Raw genomic sequence first — 24826 nt, forward strand, 5'->3', positions numbered from 1 at the left:
TAGAAAGAAGTGTGATTCTTTTAATTGACAGTCTCCCTGTAACCTTGTAGTCTCATAAATTAACTGTTCTTAAGTATTAATGACCTGGGAAAGGCAGATGTTGTATCCAGCTGTTAAATGTTTATTTAATGCTTCCTTTTTATAAAGACTGTTAATTCCAGGGTAAAGCCTAAAACCATGTCAGGAAGAAAATTTCTAATGTAGTCCTCAGCTGGCTAACAATGGCAGTAAGCAAAAGAATCATGAACATGTAATATTAACTACTAATTTTGTAACTAGTTCTCATACATTCTGGGGTGGAGAGGGGACAGCAGTCATTGTCCCTTACACCTTGTCAATCTGTAGTCTAGCGATGGGAATTGTCACACTCTGTTCCCCACGGAGCCAAGGACCTGCACAGCGGTGACTCGAGTTGTGGGTATGTGGGTGGGGGATGAGGACAGATAGGTTAGGACTGGGGAAACCTGTATCTTTGTTTTACTTTACCCTGGAAAAAGACTTGAGGATGTTGTGGCAAGTTGGAGAAACTAAATTGAACTATTTGCAAGGTAACAGAATATTCTTTTACCCTCCCATAGGTCTCTCATCCTTAGGACAAGAGGAAGTGGCCTCAAGTTGTGCCAGGGGAGGTTTAGATTAGATATTATGGAAAGGGTTGTCAGATATTGGAACAGGCTGCCCAGGGAAGTGGTAGCGTCACCATCCCTGGAGGGGTTTAAAAGACATTAGATGAGGCTCTTAAGGATGTGGTTTAGAGGTGGACTTGGTGGTCCTGGGTTAACAGTTGGACTCAATGATCTTAAAGGTCTTTTCCAACCAAAACAATTCTGTGACTCCATGTTCACAAGGGTCCAAGCTCTTCTTGATGCTCCAGTGCTGTAGGTAGGAGGCCGGCTGTGTGACAACCAGATGTGGGTGCAGCCCAGGGGTGTTTTCCAGGGCCTGACCCGAGGCTCCTGCCCTGGCTGGCAGCATCGCCAGAGCCCGTGACAGTGCTCGGTGTGCCCTGGCAGCATGTGCTGGGTCGCAGGCACTGCTCTGATGAATTGGGTTGTTGTTCTTAACCTGAGTGTTGAGAGTTAAAGCGCTTGTCTGCCTTCCAGATCTCTGAGGGGAATTTTGACACACAGTTATGTGGCTTTCTCCCTCCTGGTCAGAAAAGTTTTCTTTCTATAGTATTAAATTGTCATTTTAGAAGTTAGGACTGTAAGATAATAGAATAATTTCATTGACATCACTATGGTCAAACGATGGCAAGTCTGAGTTAGTGATATGCTTGGCAGTCCAAGTCTTACTTGCTTCTAGATCTCTGGTTCAAAACCACAATATGCTTCTTGGAGATCTCTGAAAGTTATGCGGCCAACTAAGGTCTAAGTTGTCCCTTTCGAAATGAAAGGGAGTTGGGCGGAGGGAGGGATTTTTAACAAATTTTGCTGACCAGAAGAAACTTGATTGCATGTGTGCTTTCAAATGAGGAAGGATAGAATCAGTGGGGAAAAAAAATCACTTGTCAAAGTTTAGAGCTAGCACGTAGAGTGCTGCTGCTGCTTCTTGTCCTTATGATACAAAGAGTTTAATCTTTAAAATGAGATATTTATTAGTATTGGAACCAAATTCATGTGCAACTAATGAGAGCAAACCAAAATTTAGCCAGTGAGACATCTTTAGAATACTTACATTTATGAATAAATATTATGGCAAGATCAGTGACATAGTTATGGTAAAACAATTGCCAAGGATTTTGAGAAATAGTGTTTTGTCAGCTGTTGTGCGTTGTTGACACTTTTGGTCATGACAATCACAGGAATATGCAGTAGCACCTGGGGGCACTTGGGGGGTGTTTCCTATGTCTCCCAGATATTTCTATTGCAAGATGAAATGCACTGTTCAAGTGACTCTACTCATTTCCTTCTACAGAGTGAAAGCATGGAAATGCATTATACTGAACCATAATAGATGTATTTGCCTAAAAAAGATGCTTTTTTCACTTTCATTCTTTAGTACATTACCTATCTAATGGAATGACAAACAAACAAACAAGCTAGAAACTTTTGGGGTAAGTTTAGCCTGTGACAGTTTGCAGTCAAAGCAGATTTTAAAAATATTTCAGTACCTTTTAGTTTTGTAACTGTCTTTAAGTACACGGTACAAACTTTGCCACTAATAAACCCAAAGGTATGTTTTTACACTGCATTCATCTCTTACTCGCTTTTTCACATCCTGGTCTCACATCATATGTTTGACGTATTTTCGTAATTCTCACTTTTTTTAAGTTCATGTCTTCTTTTATACTCCTTCCAACTGTATCAGAAAGCAGTCATAAAAATGATTTATTTTTACTCCATGTGGAAGTTCTTGTGTATTCAGAAAGATTATATGAAGATTTTGGTGCTGACTTCATTAGCTGTGATCCTGTTTCTTATTCAAATCCTAGCTGGCAGAACAAGTAAAATAATGTCAGTGGGTTTTTATATGTGTGTGAAATTATGTAATTTGTTTTGTAATTACAGTGAATACAAAAGCAAGAAAAAAAACCCCTTTGTCATTAATTGTTACACAGGAAAACAAAACACTTCATTATTTTTGAAAAACTTCCATTTTGTAAGGAGCATTTGGGAATGATGCCATGTCAAATATTTATCCATCTCTTCCAGCCAAATTGTCTGAGGTAAGAAAAAATGCAGCTAGAACAGTAGAAAACAGTTCTTACCGCATTATACATCTATCATTCTTTCAGGGAGAAAAAAAAATGTGCTCTTCATTGCTCGAAGGTGCTGAGAAGTAGGATGGTGACTAGTTGTGTTCTGGGAACAAATCATTTTGCCCTTCCTGTAACAGGTCAGTGTTTTTGCAGCTGCTGTTTTTTCCCTGAATATACTGCACTGACGTGGCTGTCACTGGAAGCTCGATGGTTACCAGTAATACGGTTCTGTGTTTGTCACTGCTGGGAAAGCGTGGAGGGGAGCTGAGCAGAGAGGTTTCCTCGGCTCAGGAGGGACCTCTGACGGGTCCTTGTGGATGACAGGGTTCTGCGTTGGCATCTGCCCTGCCAAACGGAACAAACTGAATTGTGCCGTGTTTGAAAATAGAAAACAACCAACTTTAGATAATCAGGGCCTTGGTCATTAGGCCATGAAATTAATACTTGGCTGTGTATTTACTAGCAGCGTGATTGAAATTGCAGGGCAACAGATTGCTGTCACCAAAATCAGCATTGCTGCTGATGGTTCCATGTTCCTGGCAGTCTGAAGAGAGGAGACGAGGAATATTTTATGTGTAGCAATCAAGTTACCTGAGCTCTGCAACTGATTTCTTTGGCTTGTGTACAGGTGCTTGCCCAGCTGGCGTGAACGCTGGCTGTGGTCTCAGGGCAGAGTCCCCAACGCAGGGATGTCCTTGTGTCCTCCTGTCAGTGCCACCTCAGGGCTCTGGGCCTCTCCCTGAGCTGGAATTTTAGCCTGCAGCTGGCTTCAAGAAGAAAATGAAACAATACAAATGCATCTATGTGAAAACAAGAATGCAACATGGTTCTCACTTGTCATAAATACGTTGGGTTGATTAATTTGTTTGACAGTTTCCTTGAACTTATGCCACTGACCAAAATAACATTGCTGTTATCTGTGTTGGTTGTTGCATCAAGCTTATCTCACATCAGCCCTAAATAAAGTATTCCTGACACTTACAGTTTCTTTCAGAATTACTTTTGCAAACCATTTAGGAGCAGTAACCTCTTTAGCCAGAAATAAAGTGAAAAACTCCTGTATGCTTTTACATGAAAAAAAGAAAAGGTCTGTTAAAATGGAGTATGCATTTACCAAGTGACTGGTACCAAAAGCTGTCAGCTTCTGAGCTGTTTTACCTTTTACCAACTACAGTAAAAGATTTGTCAATCTGCTTAAAAGGATGCTTTATTCAACAATTTATTGTTTGTGCAGTGGTACACTTTGATTTAGAGGAACGGGCTTCTAAAGTGGTCTTGTACCAAACATTACTGAATCATAGGTCTGTGTGAAATACTTGCTTTGTGAATTTTCTCCTCAGTGACATTAATCTGGTTTTAAGCATGTGAAACTTCTGTGAAATTGCAGCAATTTTATTTAATTTTGTTGAATAAAGCCTCATATCAGGAGGGAACCAGGAGGCTGTGGACACTTATTGGTCATGATATTAACTTGCATTTAACTTCAATGAGAAAAGCTCTTAAGAGGTGCTTAATTTTGAGCACAATAATCCTTGTGGTTGTCAGTGAAACTGTTCTGCTTAGCATTCACTACACCTCAAGTGGTGTTTGTGAAGGGTTGTATAATACCCAGTTCCACACAGTTTCTTGTACTTCCTTGTGCCATCATCTATAATTGATATTAAAAATAGAATTTCTAATGTGTAGCAGGCTGTTAAATTTAGGTGAAGTAGTAATTGTCTGAGGACTGACCAGACCTCTGTGAAAGTTAGTATTACAAATCAGAAGATTGGAAACCTTTTCTCTTGACTTCCTAAAATCCTCTCTGTTTTGCTAAATCACACTTCTCTCTTGATCCTGTTAGTTTGTGTTAATTTTGTGGACCTTTATATTTCTGCATCTGCAAAATGCAAGGGCAATCTTTTGAATTCTGGATAAAAGCAAAAAACAAAACAAAAACCAACAATCAAACCCGAAGTTTATTTTGGAAATAGGCAAGTGAGACCAGTGATTTTTCTCTGTTGTGTTGGGATGATACATATTAGTTAGGAGGTTCTGTCTCAAACCAAACTTAATCTGGGTTGTTCTTTCAATTCCTTGAAATCAAATTTTGTTTAAAAAGAGACTGTTCTGTTTGTTGATTCATCATGGTTTGGAGACTGAGGTGAAATACTGAATTGGTACAGAAGTGTAAGGTTAGAAGTTGAATTGCTACCTGAAGAACAACACCACCAGGTCTATAGCTGGTATCTGTTCTTCTATGCTCAGTGGACATCCACGCTGGAATATCTTGTTCTGCTTTCCTTAATGTACGTCAGTCCAGTCCTTGTCTTGCTAGAAGCAAAGTCTGGTTTAACCTAGGCGGGGCTATGTCTGTGCTGTTGGTCTTCTCTTAGAGGTGTTACTGATGCGATTGTCCTTAGTTTAGAGAAAGCACTATATTTGTGAATACTTGTGCCGCTTTTCCCTATCAAAACCATGAGTGTGACCACCCTTCCCATGGCTCAAGTCCTAACGGGAAGAGAGTTGTGCGGCATTCTAGAAACAGGCTCAGAAAAATGGTTATGGAACATACTTTGAACACCTCATTGTTCATTATCAATTAATTGGTATTACTTGCTAGAAGTCAAGTGGCTGAAATGAAGGAAGTTCAAAACAAAACAAAAAAAGATTTCTCACCTCCGAGCTTAGGTCTTACCTGGTTGAGCGCTGCAAATGTACCGGAATGCACAAAATGTGCTCTATTCTGCTTTTGAATGGTGAATTCTTGCTACAGAATGAAGTAAACAGTTTTAATTGTCTTGTGTCAAAGGGAATTCAAAGAACTGACCTGTGTCAAAGTAATTTGTACAAAGGCCATCAATATGGTAGAAATCTCTCTAAATATCCTTAAGACATGCAAGGGTTGTCTAATATGACTAACTTCCTTAAGGAAACTGCTGAATATTCTTTGTGAAACTGTGAGAACTGTACATGAGATTCTAAATTTTAGGTTACTTTAATAATACTTTGAAAAAGAACAAAACCCCTCAAAACAAATCCACACAAAAAAACTTCTATTAATCTTTGATTTGAAAAGGATATTGCAGACATAGAGGATAGTACTTGGCCATTCCTACTTATTCTATTTGTCCTTCATAGCGGTTTCTGCCAGCATTACAATTTCATTAAGCTTACAAAAATAACTTTAGCTGCTTAAGAAAAAAGTATGTAAACCAAATAAATTCTGAGAAGGCTCAAGGGGTGGAAGTGGGTGTTCCTCAAGCAATGACCATGATCTTTGGCAGTGTTTTGTGTAGCATTGCTTCCAAATACAAATAGTTTACCTTGAGAACAGTGTCTGGCTAACTTGGTTTTATACCATCAAGAGAGATTTTGTTATGTTGTGGTGATGGTATTAAAACCTCTGTGCATAACTCTGCTGCTGTGTAGTTCTCTGGAGAACTATTTAAATTAAAGGCATAATACTCATTATGCTGAGGAACTGCATAAAAGATATGAGCATGAAAGAACTATCATGCTGATAAAGGGCTATATTGAAATACAGAATTTATGTTGGAGCAGCTGTCAGTGGAAATGGTAATTACTTGAGACCCTTATCATTTTTTAAAATTTTGATCTCTATTAGAATCCTATGAATATGACAATAGGCATATTTTTCTGATTAATTACTAGCCTGAACCAAAATGTTTGTACAATTGATCAGTCAGATTTGGCTACTGTTTATCATTGATTTTCTGTGTAACACAATAAAATCTTGCTATTTTTTTTTAATAGGACCTAATGTTTTCAGAACTTCTGAGATTTGAAGGGCTGTGGAGACATAAGTGATTTTGCATGTCTTAATGACCAGAGAACATTTGGACTTTGTCCAAAAAAACCTTATCACAGAAGTATGTGTTATTGTATGCATATAAATATCTAACACATGCATATTGAGAAATAGGCTAATACATATACATTTTTATATACATTAAAAAAAAATCAAAGCAGAATAGTCTCTTCACAGCAGTTTGTCACTATTACATGCATCATGGTATTTAAAAGTTACCAAAAGTTACCCTTGGCTCCATATTGAGTTTGTTGTTGATGTGACTTAAGCATCATAAAGCATTTATATACTTTTCAGAATGCTGAGTGCATTTAGAGAGTTTGCAGTTTGCCTCTACCTCTTCCTTTCTCTTATTTCATAGCCTGTAATGCTAATTTCTGAAGGTTTTCATTAAAGTTTCTGCGTAGGTCAATAAATGACATAAGTAACGTGTCAAAAGAAGAGATTCTCACTAACACCCTGGAGTGATTGAGTGGATTGGACTCTGGCAGTGATTGTAATTGGAGTGGGAATGACAGGCACTGTGCTCTCTGGACCCCTCACTGTACTTTCTGTAAATGGTTGGACATACTATATAAGGCTTCGTCTCCTGTATTTTTTTTTAAGCATTTGTAAGGCTAAAACTATTGTAGTCTTATTTTTTGAACAATTTTGAATGTCATTCCACTGCTATGCTGTCTTTCAAAAAATCAAAATAACAAAAAAATAAATTATTAAAAACATTAGGGTGCAAAAACACAGCCAGATGAATGGTGCAGGTGTACTTGAGTGTTCCTGCTCTCAGAGCTCCTTACTGAACAATCTGGGTGTTGTGCTGCTGCAGCCCATGAAGTTGTGCTTCTGACTCCAGCGGGAATAAAATTAGTGTTTATAACCCTACATGGCAAAGCTTTTTCTTTTAGTGAGGTTCATGTCTGAATGAGCTTCTAACATTCCTGGTTCTCAGCAGAGCATTAGACCAAAAGGTTGATTACTACTACCATAAACCACTCAATGTATATACTCTCTTTTTATTTGAGGTCTCCTCATCTCCTTCAGAGGAAACAAATAGAATGTAGTCCATTGCCACCTACAACTTTTTTGCCAGTTTTCTGTTTAAATTAGTTTTTCTGTATTAATTTTCACATTAGCTGTGTCTTTGATGTAATAATTGAGTCTGCTTCAGAGTGAAAGGAAAAAATAATTGAGGGATGTATTTCAGAGATTTAAAAAGAGGCCATTTGTAAAATTGTATTTAATAAAACTCTGTATGATTTCTGGTACTGGTTCTTGCTCTCTTATGTACTATTATTCATGAAGATAGCTGCCTAGGAGGTGACAATATCTAGAAGAATTTATAGTGTAAAGGGATGAAACTGTGACATCTGTCCTTACAGAACGACAGGTCTGTTGCAGCTGTAATGCTGATTTTACTGGAGTTCAGTAAGTTATCTCCTGTTAGCTTAAATGCAGTTCATGTTAGTTAATGACCTGCAATCAACCTGTGCGTCCCTCTAAATGCCCGATTAGTGGAACATTTAAACATAAGAGAACAGGGCATCAAGCATCTTCTGCAATGGGGCACAGGTGGTCCATAGTATTTTGGATGACGTTGACTCTGAAAATTTCAGAGCAGACAAGGAAGTGCTCTTGGTGAGCATCATCATCTCTGCTTGTGCAAAAAATAATCAGTCTGTGTGTATGTGTGGGGGAGAGTGGATCAAAACAGTTCATACTCCAGGTAATTGTGAAACAATTTATTTAACTTAGATTTTGCTTTACAAGCCATCAGCTGGTGACATCAGGGTACCAAAAGCTACCAGTGGCCTGTCACATTATTTTTCTAATTCTAATTTTCTATTGTAAAATAACTCAATTTCAGACTTGATGTCAACGTGCTTATGGTTTTTCTTTGTATGTGTATGAGCAAATATATGTGTGCTTATATATATATAAACCCAAAAAAGACATACAAGAGGACAGAAGCTTTTTTTTTTCCTTTAAATAGTTAGATGAAGTAAATTTATTTTTTTCTTTCTCTAGCCACAGATATTTATGCAATAACTTGTTGAGTTAAATAAAATGTCATTGAGCTGCAGATCCTTAGCAGTAATCATTGTAACTGTTAGCCTAAAGAAGATACGTTTAGCCTTATCTCATGAGTGTGTTATTAATAGGACAACATTATTCAGGGCTGTCAGGAAAATCAATATTGAAATATGGTAGCCCCAGCCATTTTTATCATCAGTAGGAGCAGAGGCTTTCTGGCGGGTAGTGTAAGGAGATCCATGGCAAAGGCAAACTCCAGCCGTTCAGAGCAGAGTGCTGCAAAGGACAGTGTTGCCTCTCCTGAAAGGCTGGGCAGTGGGGAAATGAACAAAACCTGTGAATAATCGAATGTGGTATCGGAGGATACAGGAATAAGGGGAAATGAAAATGACATTTGGCAGTGACACTATGACATCGATTTTCATAAATCTCCAGCTGTAGATTAATGAAATGTTTTGTTTTGCACTCCGGGGGTGCTGCTCTATGTGCTCTGACAGCTCATTAGATGCTTATTGTGGTTGGAAGAGTGCTGAAAGCTCAGGATCTGGGAAGGAAAGTGTTCGGTACTGTGCATGATGCAATGTTGATTCTGGTGCTTGCTACAAACTTTTAGAGTAGCATCAATTTACTGTCTTGCTGGGCAGAATCTTGTCTGGTGGTAGACACGCTAACTAATGCAAATTTTAACTGTGTGATAGCTGGAACCAGAAATATTTCCCAAGTCTCCATTCTGCCACTTGAAGAGGTGTAAAAATTTATGGCTGACTTGCCCAACTTGTGCCATTCTGGAGCATTCAATTATAGATGTATGAGGCTAGCTTGATATTTTTCATTTTCTAAACTTCTGTGCAGTTATTAATTTCAGGTAGTGTAGTGTTCTGTAAATTGTGTGTCCCCTCTCTCTTAGAAACTGTTGAACTGCTGCTGGGAAGCCTCAAGGGAAATAAAAAAATAACCGAGGTGAATCAGATCACTGAGACTGTTACACATTGACACCTGTTCATAGAGATGATGAGGACTTTGGGTAATGCCTGTTTGATGACTGTTGTTTTCTATGGATCATCAAAACAACTGTTAATTTTTACCTTGCAGTAATTCTGTTGTGTTTTTTGCATATTTTGAAGTTACTTGAATTTGTGATAGTTTGGGAACTTAAACATCACAGTATTGTTGGGCTTCTAGTCTGCAAGTGGTTCAATGTCTGTTTGACTTTACTCTGCTTCTTGTGCAGGGTTGTAAAATGCAGATGTGCTTGGTTGGGCAGCAGGGGACAGGACTAGCACTGAAAGGAATACAGCCCAGGGGACAGTCGGAGTATAACCATTGAGGTCAGCAGAGCTGAGAGCCAATACATGTGGATTTTCAAGTCTAAATGAACTGCTGGTAGGTTGAACATTATGACCTTCTTCAGCCATGCACATTATTTGTAAACATCTTACTTACCAACTTATCTTTTCATAATATGTAATACATGGTATAAAACCCCTCCTCCTTTTATTCCTGTTTGTGTTGCTGAAGCTGTAACTGATTTTGCTGCTATAGATAATTATTAACTTAGGGGATTTTTGGTGCTATTTGTACACAGGGAAAGAAACAGCTGAAATACTGCCAAGTTTGCTTGACTCCCCAGGAAAACCAAGCAAAATCTCTCCCATTATCCAGACAGCTTTGCTGTTGGGGGGATGATTGGTCACCGAGAGGACCTGCTGTCTGAGGACTTACCTGAAGTTAAAACAAAGCTGGTTCTGCCCTATTCAAGAGACCTGTTCCAGGTAGAGGGTGAGGAGATACGGTGTCCAACTGCCTGCTCAGCATCTGGCAGGCAGATGTGTGACCCACGTGAGAGAAGCTGTAACTGCTCCTTGTTGTGGCCAGAGGAGAGCCTTTCCCCACTCACTACCTGAAACCCTCCTTACTGGGTTTGCATTTCAATAGCAGCAGTGTCCTTTCAAATATTTAAGGAACACATTAAATGGAGATGCCATTTATTTCATGTCCCATCTGTGTACGTTTCACAGTGTTTTCCAGACAGGGCATGCAGTTAGAAACCCTGTTCTAGGTTGGGAATTGCCAGCCATTGTTGGCTTAACATCTCTTGAGTTACACAGCGGTAAGGGACAGCTGCTCATGGCTCTGTGCCACATCTGGCAAGTTTCTGGAAGAAAGTGCCAGTGCCCAGCAGAGCTGGGGCTAATGCAAGGGCTGCTCTGCCATGCTTGGCCATTACAGGTCCTGAAGAGGCTGTTCCCAGACTCGTGTTTTTCTCGCATATTACTTAATGGTAGTTTATATATTGCTAGTTGTAGATACACAAACAACCTCAGGGGGGTTAGTGATGAAGGGCCGTAATCCTCTCTCGGTACTCTATATTAGTTTCTAGCTAAAATTTGATATTTTTTTTTTCTTAACTAGTTACAGTATTAAGTAATACTAGAGTAAGGTAGTGTAGATAGATGTAGCCTGTATCTCTCTGAATCTGTCTCTAATCCTGTCTAAAACCATATGCTTGGCAGCTTAAGGAGTCATAAGTACAGGATGCAAATGTGAAACATCAGGGATGTTTACACAGAGTGCTAAGGTATGATTCATACTGAAATAATTTGATGTTGTGAATTCATAGCTAAGTATTAGCAGAATTCATATGACTACCAGAACTTGATAATGTGTGAAAGCTGTGACAAACACACTTGTGATGCACTTTGGTTAAATCTCAGGAAAAACTCTGAGAAGACTCGTGTATAACTGTAAGAAATAAAATGCATAAACATTTCCGTGAATGTGTTTTAAAAGTTGGACTGTCAGAGTAAATTGACAGAAACTCTGCAGTCTTGTTTGGAGAAACGTGTAAACATGTAATGAATTTTAGGAGTTTCACTGAGCCCTGTTCACTCTGATAGCTTCTAAAAGGTTTCCTCTAGCAGAGCGTGTTCTCTTTAGACAATTTTGTGCTTCTTTGCTATGATGTGGCTACTCAGACATTCCCAGAGGTCATAGCACCCAGCTGAATTGTAGTGGCTCTTCATTTCATACTATTGCATTCATTAAGGTAGGGGTTTTGGTTGTTTTATAGTTTAAGAAATTACTTTCTAGTGTATGCATCTGTTTTCATGCATTTGAAAAAAATTGTGCAATACAAAATATTGATTTCCTAATTCTTTAATGGAGATGTGTTCTTCCTAGAGAAAAGGAGACCTTACAAATAAAATCATGGTAGTGCTAGACAGAATATACAAAAGCAAATAAACAAAAGCCATTAGAACTAGGTATTTGTTTAGCTGTAACGTAACTTAGAGCAGTGTAGGTAAATAGTTAATGGCAGGAAAATACGTACAAACCAGTTACTGGGGAAACTGTCTGTGGCAGCCTGTTTTCCATTCCTACAAAATTAAGGGGCTTAACTTCAGTCATGGCTTAATTAATATGCAGACTATTTCCACGACTGCTAAATCTGATGGGCATTCTGGAGACAGTCATCTGTTATTTAATTTTCTTCTTTTTTTAATCAGATTCCATGTTCCTACTTAATCCATGCTTCCTTGCATTCTTTTAAAAATACAATGCCTATATAATATGTTTATGTATAACTAAATGTACATACATGTCAGTTAACAGTAGCCACATTTATCACCTTACCTTGCTTGGAGTGGCACTTTGGGATGTTTTATAGGGAATGCACAAAGCAAGCATGATGCTGCTTCATTCAGCTTGAGAATTTAGCTACAATGGAGCTGTGTTTTATACTTTGCTTGAAAGTGATTTGATCCCAAATCCTAAAGTTGGAATGGACAAGAAGCTTCTCTTTCTTTGTAAAAGATTGACTTGCACCAGCTGTCTCTATCGCCTGTGTTATTTTTCCCAGTGTTACCATTGCTGCTCATCTTTCCTGTCGTCACTTTCCAGGCTCTCTTGAATCTTGTATTTTTTTCAGTCCTACTTGGAAATGAGAGGTAGGCTAGTAGGATAATTTTCTTCTCCCTGAGGGATACTTCTGACTGTTTGCTTCTGCTGGAGGGAAGAGGTTAGAGATGAAGCCGCCTTAATGTATTTACTTGAAGTTTTTCTTTGAGGTGATTAGTGCTTGAGTTTACTAAAAGTATGAATACCAGGCTTCCTTTAAAACATAAGCCAGTAACGGGTTAAGTAATTGTTAACTACTTAAAATTATTTTTGGTCTGTAGTTGGTGAAAACCTCAAAGATTTGAAGGTTTTGACATGAATTTCCACTTACTTTTATGGGTGGGCTTTTCTATACAAGCAGCAGATTATTAAAACATATATTGTAAAAAGTGGTGAAATGGTCTTAAATGACTCTTGAAGTGTTTCTTTTTCAGAGATGAACTATCCTTATGTGCTTCTCGAGTCTTCTGCAAGTTGAGACAGATGCTTGATTCTTTGGGCTCTCTTTCTACAAAATAACTAAGCAAGCTTTTATTCAAATGAAAAGATTGCTACTGACATCTGTTTAGATAAATTGCAGAAGTTACATGGTAACTAAATTTTCTAGCACTGTTTGCTGCTCTTATGAATGTGTGACAGACACACACACAAAGAAGAGACTGGTAAAGGAAATGGGAATGTAAGCTTCCATGCCTTCTCATTAGCTAAAACAGAAAAATAAAAGCCTCAGTTTTTATCCTGTTTCTTCAGATTTTTCTCCTAAAACCAGATTTTCAACATAACCCAAACTGAGCTGTGCAGCTGACGGGGACAGCAGGTTGAAAAGTGAGCAGTGAAGCAAACAAACCCTTTCCCATGTATGTCCTACTCTTCTATGCTTGCTACCCTTAAAAGAAAAGGTAATTTAAAAATTTTCATTCTCTGAACATCCATGTGGCAATCTATAGTGTAATAATTGCACAGGTTTGGCTGTTTATTTTCCTGATAGTGCCCAATACTTATTAGTTTATGTAGTTGGCACAAGTTTTTGCAAGCCGTATAAGTAGAGGCAGACTTAAAGGAGATTTACAAGTGTACGCGCTATTTCTTTTATAGACGGACAAAGAAGACTTCGATACATTGAGTCCTGAGCGAATGAGTCCTGAATTCCTGAGTTAGTTGTGGTTATTTGTATAGCATGACTTGGCCCAAAGATGTTCTAACGAGTGAGATGTACTGGTGCAAAGGGGTTTTTTTGTGATAGCTCTGCTAAGTTCAGCATCTTTGCATTATTTATAGTCATGTGCTTGATGTGCTGAAGTCTCTGGCTCAATTAGATTTACCTTTTAGCAGTAACAGCTCTCAGGAACAGTACAAGCAGACGCGTCTGGCTGCCACAGAATAAATAAGAAAGTAAACAAAGTCGGTGTCTTCCTGCAAGTTTCTTTAACTGCTTTACTTATGGAATACGATGCACATGTAATGAAAATATCCCAAACCAAATCTGTGATGACCTTTGCCCTAAACTCTGAAAAGGGGATATTAAGGTATGGACGCATCCATGTATTTACGAAGGATTAAACAAAAAACCCACAAGCAAACAAACAAAAAACAGAAAACAAAAAAATGCACAACACAATGAATTAAAAATGCCTCTAAGCTGCTGAATTTTCAAAATCTACTTTTTAGTTTGGTAGGGTGGAGTTATTTCTAAACTTAATTTGGGGGTGGGTGGGATGTGACATTTTAAAAACCAAGATGTTTTCAAAGACCAGCCAAGAATGATGGAAACCACAGCATAATTTAGTCCTGTGGGTACAGGCAAGTCCTTCAGTCCTTTTCAGTCTCTGTTTCTCTCTAACAGCAGCAGTGGGAGAACAGCATTCCTCTTCTACATGATCTGGTTTGGAGGAAAATTATGTTCACAAGTGAGTCATTTCACTGTGGAAATATGGGATGAATGAGATAAATTGCAGTGACTCCCTCTTGATTGTGGGTGGAGAGAGGAAAAGAACATCTCTAATATCTTTAGAGAGCTAAAAGTTGTAAACAAGAGTAAATGGATCCAGAATTTTTCTGTGTGCTGAATAGTCAGGGTGAGATTGAGAGTCAAAACCTTTGCTGTTTTTTATAACGAGGGTTGAAAGGTGAGAAGACAACCAAGATTTAGTACTTGGAGTCAACAGAGGTGCTGTATCAAGGAGAGCTTCATTTATTTGTGCTAGGTAAAGCTGTATGAGTAGATGCAAAATGGAGGACGTTAATCAACTAAGAGATGTGAGTTCTTAAGTAAGTGGAAGGTGGCAGTGTTGATTTGGAAGAAAAATGTTGAGGAGTAGACTTTGAAGTTTCTTACTGTGTTCCTGGCAAAAATCCGCAGCTGGGTGTCGGGTGCCCTGTGTCAGCAGCCGTTCCTGAGACCCAGAGGCTAAAGGGGATGTAAAAACTCCACATTCAGTCAAGAAAATTGCTCTGAGAAAACAGTATTCTTAGTAAAAATGCACAGATCAGTTTATTCCTAATTTTTAAAAAAATATTTTTTTATTTTCTGTTGAACTTGACTTTTTTTCACTGCTCAAGAAAATCAATTGTATGTTAAGCCTCAGCATTGTCAACCTTGACACAACAGAGCAGCTTCTGTAGTTGGGAGCTTTTTTACATGTTGATTATTGTTTGTTTACAGTGAAAAAAATTAGAAGGGTGTGGAATTCTGCCTCCATGGAGATGAACAGAAGCTGTCCACTCTAATGGCCATGGATAAATGGAGCACACACAGTATCAGTAATGTTCTTACTTGTAATTATGTAATTTGGGTTTTAGCATCTGCCTCTTTCTTAATTGGGTAAATTACAACTGATACAAATTATTATGACAATAACAGTAATTGCAGATTGATAAATTAGAGGAACAAAGATGCTGAAACTAAATTGATTGCTCCCCTAAATCATCTCGGGCTGCAGTTGTAGGAAAATGCTGCCATTTCTTCATTTTGTGGAAGTTGTTTTTCACTTTCAAGCTGCTTCTCAATATTCTGAAATCAGCCTGTTATTATCTTAGCGTGACATTTGGCCTGCAGTTCCCAGCTAGGAATGAAAAAGGCTATCATCGGTCCTCTCTGCACAAAATAGCTGGGCAGAACATTTCTGTATACAGGAACTGTTATTCTCACCTTTTGAAGAGTAATTTCTTTGATGACTCAGAGAATATTTGACCTTCAAAGTAAAAGCCGCAGGCAGTACAATTTGCCTTTATAGCAATTGTGTGGCGGGTGTTTGTGTGTGTGTGTGTCTTCCTTGTTAGTTTTGAGAACAGTCTCTTTCACTTTTCTGTAAATTGTAGTTATCCTTGTTGAACTGGTTAGTCCCATCCGGACTTTGAACCAAGTTACCAATACTGGAGAACACGTAATTTTTATGAAAACATCCTTCTTTGGAAAGGTCATCTAATTCTTAAAAGCCTCTTCAGAGCTCTATAAGGGAGAATCAAGTTTCTGCTCTTTCCTGTGTAAGATTTACAGTGTGGTTTTTTTTTTTTTCCCTGCTAAAAATCTTCTATTGTTGCCTTTCGACTTGAAGCTTAAGTAAAATGTGTGTGATGTGCTGATAGAAAACCTGTCCACAAGGTGGATGTTCCCCCAACAATGCAGGTCTTGCTTTTACTTGTGTTTTATCACCCTTGCCAAACTAGCGAAAATAGGGAACCTTTCATTGATTTGAAGATGACTCGTGAGGCTGCTCAGCAGGGAGGTCAGCGCACCCAGGAGAAACAGGTCAAAGCACATTCTGAGCTCTTCTAGAACTGTTAGAATGTTGCCTATTTATTTTATCTCCTATCGGAGGAGCTTCCAGAAGGACTTCAGGGGAATTTGGGTATGTTGTTCTGGGCAAATTTAATCTGGAACTTGTGCTTGGAAATTCTTGAGCACATTTAAAAACTTTTTTCACTAATTTGTAAAAACTTGGGTTTACTCTGGGAATACTGTAGCAGAAATCAACATTCGTCTGCAATTACAGATACCACAGTTTCTCTTGAAAAGATTTTACCCTAACATTCAAAGGTTTCACTGAAAGAATAAATGTTTAAACTTTGCTTTGTCTGTTGTTCTGTCAACTGTTGAGATTATTGGTGTGTTCTCTAATTTTGATCCAGAAAATGTAATACTTTGGGCTGACAGAGTTAAGGGTTCACAGATGCATACCGAGGGGTGGTCCAACTACGGTATCAAGGCAATAACTGTTTTCTCACTTGGGACCATAGTATTTTCTAAAAAATAACTATTTCTATTGAGGGATAAGATTGTTACATAAAAAAAACTCGGGGGAAGAAGTTCATACTAAAAAGAGGTTGGATAGTGTACAATGCTTGTCTGTCTTAATATGTACTGTATTGCAGCAGGTATTAATATATTCAGTTTATTACTAAAGTTTCAATTTCAAATTTAAACAAAATAATACAATTAATTTTAGGATTGTCTTTTCTATTTCAGTAGCGTGTATTAACAAACAGTATGTTTGTGGTTAGAGATTTTGCCAAAATTAGTGGAGTTTTGCTAGATTTGTATGAGAATAAGTAAACAGAATTTCGCCCTCTGTTCTATTAGATTGGTGTCCTTCATTCTTCATAGTATGTAGGAATTCTTTACATTTCCCTAGACAGGTTGATAAGGTGTTTTCTGCTGTACTGCACTGGCTTTGGGCTGTTAAACTGAGCGGCTGTTTGAGTATCACAGAATCACAGACTGGTTGGGGATGGAAGGGACCCCTGGAGATCATCCAGTCCAACCCACCTGCTAAAGCAGGTTCACCAGAGCAGGTCGCACAGGAATGTGTCCAGGTGGGTCTGGAATGTCTCCAGAGAAGGAAGGAGACTCCACAATGTCTCTGGGCAGCCTGTTCCAGGGCTCTGGCATCCTCACAGTGAAGAAATTTCTCCTCATATTCAGATGGAACCTCTTGTGCTTCCATCTGTGCCCATTACCCCTCATCCTATTGTTGAGCACCAAGGAGAAGCATCCTGTCCCATCCTCAGAGAAGTTAGTTCTTTGCTACAGTTTTGTAGTGCTTTTGAAATTTAGTCCTGGGTGTTATATATTGTAGTAACTTTCATTCTGTGGTGAAGGTGAATGTGGAATTCAGATCCCATCAGTCAGGGTTGCTGGTGTGGAGGCTGCACTGCAGCACGTACAGTTTTTCGGAGTGAGGTCTAGTTACTTTGCAGTCAGGACACCTGTTTGGAAGAAAAAGGCTATTGTGATATGTTTGTGTAAAGATGTTTTTGCTGCTTTTCGCAGCTGGATGTGTCTGTAGGAGGCTTGGGGAAGAGGCTAAAAGCTGTGTTTTATGGATTGTGTATTCAGCTTCATGTGACATTCGGATGTATCTTTGGACAAGGAGCTAAAGTAGTGCTGTGTTTTGGTTTCTAGTACTCCATTCTGTGGAAACTAAGTGGATGATCTGTCCTTTGTTAATGCAGTGTGCCTTTTGATACACTGTTCTCAATACAGAAAAACCTTCCATTTTGCTTTTCATTGTAGGAATAAATATATCAAACTAATCAATAGGCTAGAAGAGCTGACCTTTCTAGCAACTGGGCAACAAATTCCTTAAAAGCAATGCTGGTTTTACTCAGTCCTTTCTGAATTGTCTTAATGAATTGTTTTTATTCCCAGTGTATTATGTATGACCAGAAGACAGCAAGCACTTGTGGTAGGATCATTCCCCTTTGCTCACATACAGTCTCGATAGGAACCTGATGCTCCAAAGTACTATTGGTGCTCCTTCCCTTAGAGAGGCGAGGATGCTTATTATTAGCCTTCTGTAAGATTAGGGACTGTAAGAGCAAGTAACCATGCACAGTTGTTTGCTGTTGAAAAAAACACATGTAAGTTCTTCCTTAGTACAGAAAAATCTATTTTCAAATAGCCTCATCTTTGAAAAGAGCTCTTTACAGAAGATTAGGAAGGGACTTTGCGGGGGAGATACTCCATACAGTATGCTCAGCTTAAAACTATGAGAAGTAGCAAGTGTCTTTAACAGATACTAAGTTAACAGGTAAATTTATCACTGCCAATGTAGAGGAGAAAGAAGATGTGCTTCTGAGAAAAGACAATGCTTTATTTATTTAGGACTATTTTGAGTAGTTTAGTTAAAGAAGAGACTATTTACAAATAAGAAGATGGTGAATTTTCTTGGAGATTAGTTGCTTAGAGTAATTCTTAAGGCTTTTGTTCTGCCTTGTCTTTTTTTTCTGCCAAGACCTCATTTAATTTGTAAGATGGTATTTATAGAACAAAGATCTCTTAACCTGAAGTCTGGTGATGTATTGGTATTTAAAGCAGTGATAATGCTGTTAGCAAGAAGCTTTAATTGCGTGATTATAGACCAACAAAACTATGCTTACTGACATGCAGTCATGATTACCTGGAGATATGCTAAACTGAATTTAAAGATAAAACTTCCTCTGTCTGCATCCACATGTTGTCTATATAATAAGAATGTTTCTAAAAGCATGCACTTCATGGGATTTGGTGTTTACCCCTACATACTCCTTTGCCAGCCAGGTTTGCCTTATGCTGTCTCAATTTCAGCACGTTGATAAGGTTCAGCATCTCAAAGTTGGTTATTGACCTCATGCCCTTTGAAAAATCTCTGTATGTGCTAGTTTCCTACCTTCAAAATGGTTGTCTTCAAGGATATGGTGTGAATAAGTCCATCAGGAGTGCAAGGTATGGAGGGGTTATTGTAGTGAATCGCAGCAGTACCTGCAAGCTGCCTTTGCTCAGCAGCTGCAGGGGGGACACTCCAGCCATGTGTTTTGTTACCTGCGCTGAAGAAACACTGTAGTGAAGCACTCAAATTAGCTGTAAAGAGAAGAATGGAGTTTATGGTGACAGGTCACTTGTAAACTGTTCTATTTTATTCTGTATCTGTGCTAATCTATAGCAACTTCGTATAAACTGAGATATTTTTAAAAAATTTCTATGCAAATCCAATATTCATAGAATCATGGAATGGTTTTGTTCTGGATTATTTTGATAGGGTTGGTTTTCTGGGATGTGATTTTTGGGAAGCGTGAGTTACCAACAGGTGTAAGTGAGAAGAATGGTAATGAACATGACAACTGTCCTTTTTCTTACTTAAAACCTTATATAAAGTCCATGGAACTGTCTGATCTAGAGCAACATGCTAGTTTTTTGCATGGACGAGGCAGATGCATACATGCCTCTTATTAATGAGAGTGTACTCAGCAGCACAGCTGGGAATCTTTGCTCGTGATACAGTGATTCAGCACTTCTTAATGTTTTTGAGCAAGGAACAGGGCTGCAGCCATCCCCTAATTGCTGTCAGCCTCGTGTACAATGAGTGTTTTCTCCTTGGGTTGTGTGCTTTGCCCATCCTCTGCACTTACGCTCTCTTAGTTAAACTACAGAAAGACAACTTACATAGGTGTTAGACCCTGGAGATAGCAGCTGAATATCGTCACTCATTAAAACAAAACAAAAAACCCTACATAGTTTCTGCTGCTTTTAATTTTGGAATACAAAAATGATCTTGGCACAGGGCATTTCCTGGGGATTGATGACTGACTGGGGTTAATGGCCCTTGGCTGCGCCGTGGGCCGTCAGCTCCTCCCTGCTGGTCATTAATCTGCAGGAAATGCCCTGTGCCAAGTTCATTGTTGTTGTATTTGGGTTCTTCGAGAGCTGAATTCAGGAACACACACTGCTCTAATGTGTCAGAGCCTGCTGGGTTTTCTAACATTTAGGCCTTACGCATTATTTTTTTTCCCCTGAGCTTATCTGAAGTTTCCAAATGTTTCACTTAATGGAAAGTGACTGTAACGCTTCAGGTCCTTTAAAAATATTTCACTGAACAGCAACCAAGGTAATGCTAAACTTTCTGGTGAAAACTTCTGTGTAGCGAACACTTTTGGAAAGAACATATACTTGGGGGTACCCTGTGCTGTTTGGTGTAGCTCAGAGCCACAGGCAGCACATTGTACTTGGCATGGGAACTTGAAGACAGTCCTGACAGGTGGTGTGTCTGTGCTTTCTGCTCTAAGGTAGGATTGCAGGACTCATGGTCTGTATAAGCTGTAAACCACTTCTTCAAGCAAGGATTGTTTCAATTTTAAAGCGATTTTGCTTTTTTTGAAAATCAAGAGAAGAGAGACACTAATTTTTTTCCCCTACCACCTGCTGACAGTGAGCAAGAAATAGAGTTTGTTTTTCCAATAGGATTTCAGGTACTGAATGCACAACTTTTTTAACAGATTCTGCTGAGTAAGTTTATGAGACATTGTTGTACTCTGCACTGAAATCAGTTTAGGGGTGAATACAAAATTTCAGGAAACAAAAAAATAAAATCAAGTAGGTCCATATTCAGTATTGTGGCTTGGAAGTGGCCATTCATGACTACTGTGATATTTCTTTATTAAAAACCAGAATCAACCAACCAGACAACCAAAAAGCCAACCAACCAAAAAACAAACAAAAAAACACCCAGAAAAACCCCACCACCACCTCACCCCAACTACCCGTCTTCTACTACTTCATCATATTGGATCATGTTTGATGTAAGGCTATAAGGAAGCGGAGGTCATATGGCCAGTAGTAAATACAGTGTTAAAGAACTCAGAAAGGTGGTAAAATTGGTACTGTGCATATATCTGATGTTTCTGGGTGACCATTTTTATTTTAGTGTATTAATGAATTCACTGAAAATGAAAAAGAAATCAATAGTGTGCCCTGTATGCTTTGTTGTGTTTTTTTCCTTTTTAAATGCTTTTTCCTTCTTCCCTTCTTTCTCTCTCTGATTCAGACTTTACAGATCGTCTATAAAATCTCTAGCTTTTTCCTTCAGAAGCTTTCAAATAAGCCGCCTGTGCTGTCCTCTTCCCAGTTCTCAGATGTACCACGCTGTGAGGCTGCTTTGGGTCAACAAGAAACCTTGGTAACGTGCATTTCAGATCTTGAAAATGCCACAGTGTGCATGAGATTCGAAGAAGCAGCAGGCTTGTTGGAGAATGTCACATCTGTATAGACCTTTGATGGATTTAGTAGGATTTCAGCAAAGAGAGGGAGGGTTGTTTCATGAAGAGAAAAGGTCCTGGATCAGGTCTACATACAAGCTTTTACAGATCTTTAGATTCAGTGTGGGGTTTGGATTTTTTGGCATGAAAGTATGTTCAAAACCCAGTCCTTGTGTCTACAAGTCAAGGCTTATTCCAGTTGTTGTTTCCTGTAGTGGTGATTACGAACTGTCAGTCTGAAATTTTTACCTAGAAAATGTGATATGAGGAGAAATAAAGCTCACTAATACTTGATAAGTAAACAATACTATTATACCTACTTAGATTGTGTTTTTATTCCAGAAAGAATGATAGTTCCTACTGTCAGTAAGCCTGTAACAAGGCGAAGACAGCCTGCCATGTTACTAGCTTGCCATGTGCTTTTTAAAAATAGATGCTTATGTTCTGCCACTTACTGCTGAACATCATTGACATCATCTGATACGATGCAGGTAAGTCAGAAAGCTGAGATTGTTGTTGATGCACTTGAGAGACTTCATTTGCAAAAGCAAAGAGAAAGTGCAGTGAATAGCAGAGGAGGAATGACAGGGCTGCCTTTTGCCTAATCTAGGAAGATTTAAAGGAAAGGGGTACATTTTTGCTTGCAAGGAAACCTTACCTCCATTTGAAATTATCTTTATTTTGCTGCTAATCTGGTGAAGTCATATTTTATTGCTCTCACTCTAGAAACTTTAGACGGGAGATACCTAGTCTATGCTGCAGCCTTTTGGGTTGGTAGTAATCAGTTTTCTCTGCAATCTTTTCCTTACCTTCTCCGAAACACTATTTTTGTTTTTCCTTTGGAGAGACGGAGGGGGAACAGGGTGTCCTAGGGGAAGGGCAATAAGCCATGAGCAATGGATTTACCAGCCTGTTCTTTCCTTGTGCCCAGCGTTGATTCCCAGCAGGGAATCCCCTTTTGGCTTGATTGACCATGACCAGGAGGAGGATAGTTCTATCTTTGTACACAAAACCTGGTATGTGGCATCGTTTTCACCCCGGAGTGACCAGTTTTCACCAAACTGCATCCTGCTTGTATCCATAAGCTTGATGAGATCCCAGGAAACACTTGCCCCCATTGCTCCAGCTCTCACAGTCTGGTGAAATCAATAGAAATCTTGCTCTGGTCTTGGTTAGAGAAGAACCAGAGCAAAAAAAATACTTGGTGAATTGGAGAGGTGTGCAGCCTAGAACCTGGTCTGCTGCTGGTTGTGCAGTTGCTTGTAACATTCCAAAGTAGTAGTAATGCATCAGCATTCTCAGTGCTAACGACTTATACATGTATAACTAGTCTCCTAAAGTACATACAATCATAAAGTGGGCTCTCCATCCTTACTCGTTGGGCGGTGTATTTGTAACAAACAATGATAAGGCTTTTCTTTTTGTCAAATGTAACCTTCGGATACTGTTTGTGCTGTTGGATACACCTAAATATTTTACTTTGTTAGCCTCTGGATGTGAAATCAAAGGTATTTGTTTCTTGTTGCTTGTGTACTTTTACGATCTCGGGGTTTGCAAATGGTGAGGCAGCTGAGGGTTATTTTGTAGTCTGCAACATAAACAAGACTGGAGAGTTCAGTATGTTTTTATCTTGGGCAGGCTTGATGCCGTCTACAGAGAAACTGGTCAGAAATTGAGTAAATATTAGTTAAAAACGTTGTGGACTGCAGATAATATTTCAATTAAAATTAATTTTAAACGGGGAATTTTAAAGCTGTTTTGTTGGAGGCAGAGCCATCAGGATTGTAAGGGAGCCAAATTATTTAAGATTTTCTGATGTATGCAGCAGAATGCCAATATTTGATCTATACCATACTCGTTTGAACTGCTGTGGCTTCATATCTGTTTTCAGAAATTATACATGTTTTATCTTACTGTAACTGTCTTAATGTTTACAGAGCAGTATATGTACTCCAGCTCTGAACTCAGAGCATGGCAAACTGTGGAAGCAGGATGATGTGTGTATTTTATCTACTGCATGCAGCATTAATTCATTCCAAAGAAAGATGTTTTCATTAGTTGTTATTTTTGATTGTAAAAAGTAATAGGTAGTTCTGTACATTTCTTAGCTTAATTTGAGCTACTGCTTTTCTTTGCTTCTCATTTTCTGCCTGCCAAACATTTGAACATATTATCCCAATAAAGAGATGGAGGCTGTTGATGCTGGCTTATTAATTGTAGAAAAAAATAAGTCACTGTCAGTAACACTTTAAAAACTTGTTAGCCAGATACTTGTCTATATATAGGTGTTGCGTGGTTTTGTTGGCTTCAGCAGAAATTTATCATTCTCTTTGAAATGTGGAACATCTTAGAGGAAAGACAGACTCTTAGCATTTGCAAACCCCATGATACCAGCAGAACTCAGTTTGCAATCATAAAGGGAAGCAGTTATGCCCAAGAGACATCACTACTGGACTAAGAAAAATGTTTGCCAATCAGCAATATATAATGAATAATGAACAATATTTGTCATCTCCCTGAAATTGGGGCATTGCAATGCAAATGGTACAACTGTTATTCTTTAATTGCAGCTGGATTAATAAAATGTAACTTTTACAGCCTTTTTCCAATATACCACTGGGGAATATGTTTTAGTGCCACTTTGGGTGTCTTTTAGTTAATAAATTTGTGCCGTTTGAGCATAAGTGTTTGGCTTCAAATCCCAGATACAAGTTTATTAAAAATTGTAATAGTTCTTGGAGACTATAAAATGAAATGAAGTGCACAAAATGTTCATTTCCAGTGCTTGAGTTTAAAACCATTTGTTTTACTTGACTAATTTCAATGTTTCCATAACTAGAAAGTAGTGAATTTAAATAGTTAATAAACATTTAGCCGACCAGACAAATAGCATGATTTCAAGAGATTATTTATATTTGTTAGTAATTAAAGATTCAGAATGGCACTGAGAGGATCTGGTCATATCTAATATTTAAAACTTGCCAAATGTTTATGTAAAGCAGTAGCACTGCAGGGAAGCAGAATTAATATAGTATTTGAAGTCGGAAACAAGAGTGATTCAGTGGTTAAATAATCTGATTGACACAATAAGGCTGACCTGGTGGGAAATAGTTGAGAAGCCGTTTAAGGATAACTCAAGTCTTACTGCTGGTTGAATGGAATCTCTCATTGAAGTCAGGACTAAATCAGCCGTTGGCTGATTTCCCTTTCCTTATCACAGGCAAACTCTCTGAGCAGCTGCCAGAGATGCAAACCTTCCCTTGCACGAAAGCACTTCCCAGCAAACTCCGTCAGAGAACCAGGTAATTTCACAGTTCCCAATGAAAAGCAGCACTGCTCAAGCTGCGGCTGTCTGCATCTGTATTCTAGGATCTTTTTAC

At 38.6% G+C, this 24826-nt stretch overlaps 1 protein-coding gene across 7 annotated transcripts in view; it reads left to right on the forward strand.

Moving 5' to 3' along the window:
* Nucleotides 1-24826, forward strand: part of NAALADL2 (N-acetylated alpha-linked acidic dipeptidase like 2) — a 444279-nt gene that overhangs the window by 50013 nt on the left and 369440 nt on the right. Inside the window, exon 3 of one of the 7 annotated variants that reach the window (XM_071812578.1) lies at nt 2738-2838. The exons of 5 other annotated variants lie outside the window; for them this stretch is intronic. The gene's annotated coding sequence lies outside the window, so the exon portion shown is untranslated. Of the gene's footprint in view, nt 1-2737; nt 2839-9771; nt 9924-24826 lie in introns of all 7 variants that reach the window. One more of the 7 variants, XM_071812579.1, reaches the window with a different exon arrangement.

This window comes from Patagioenas fasciata, chromosome 9 (assembly GCF_037038585.1).
Source record: "Patagioenas fasciata isolate bPatFas1 chromosome 9, bPatFas1.hap1, whole genome shotgun sequence".
NCBI classification, from domain to species: Eukaryota; Metazoa; Chordata; class Aves; order Columbiformes; family Columbidae; genus Patagioenas; species Patagioenas fasciata.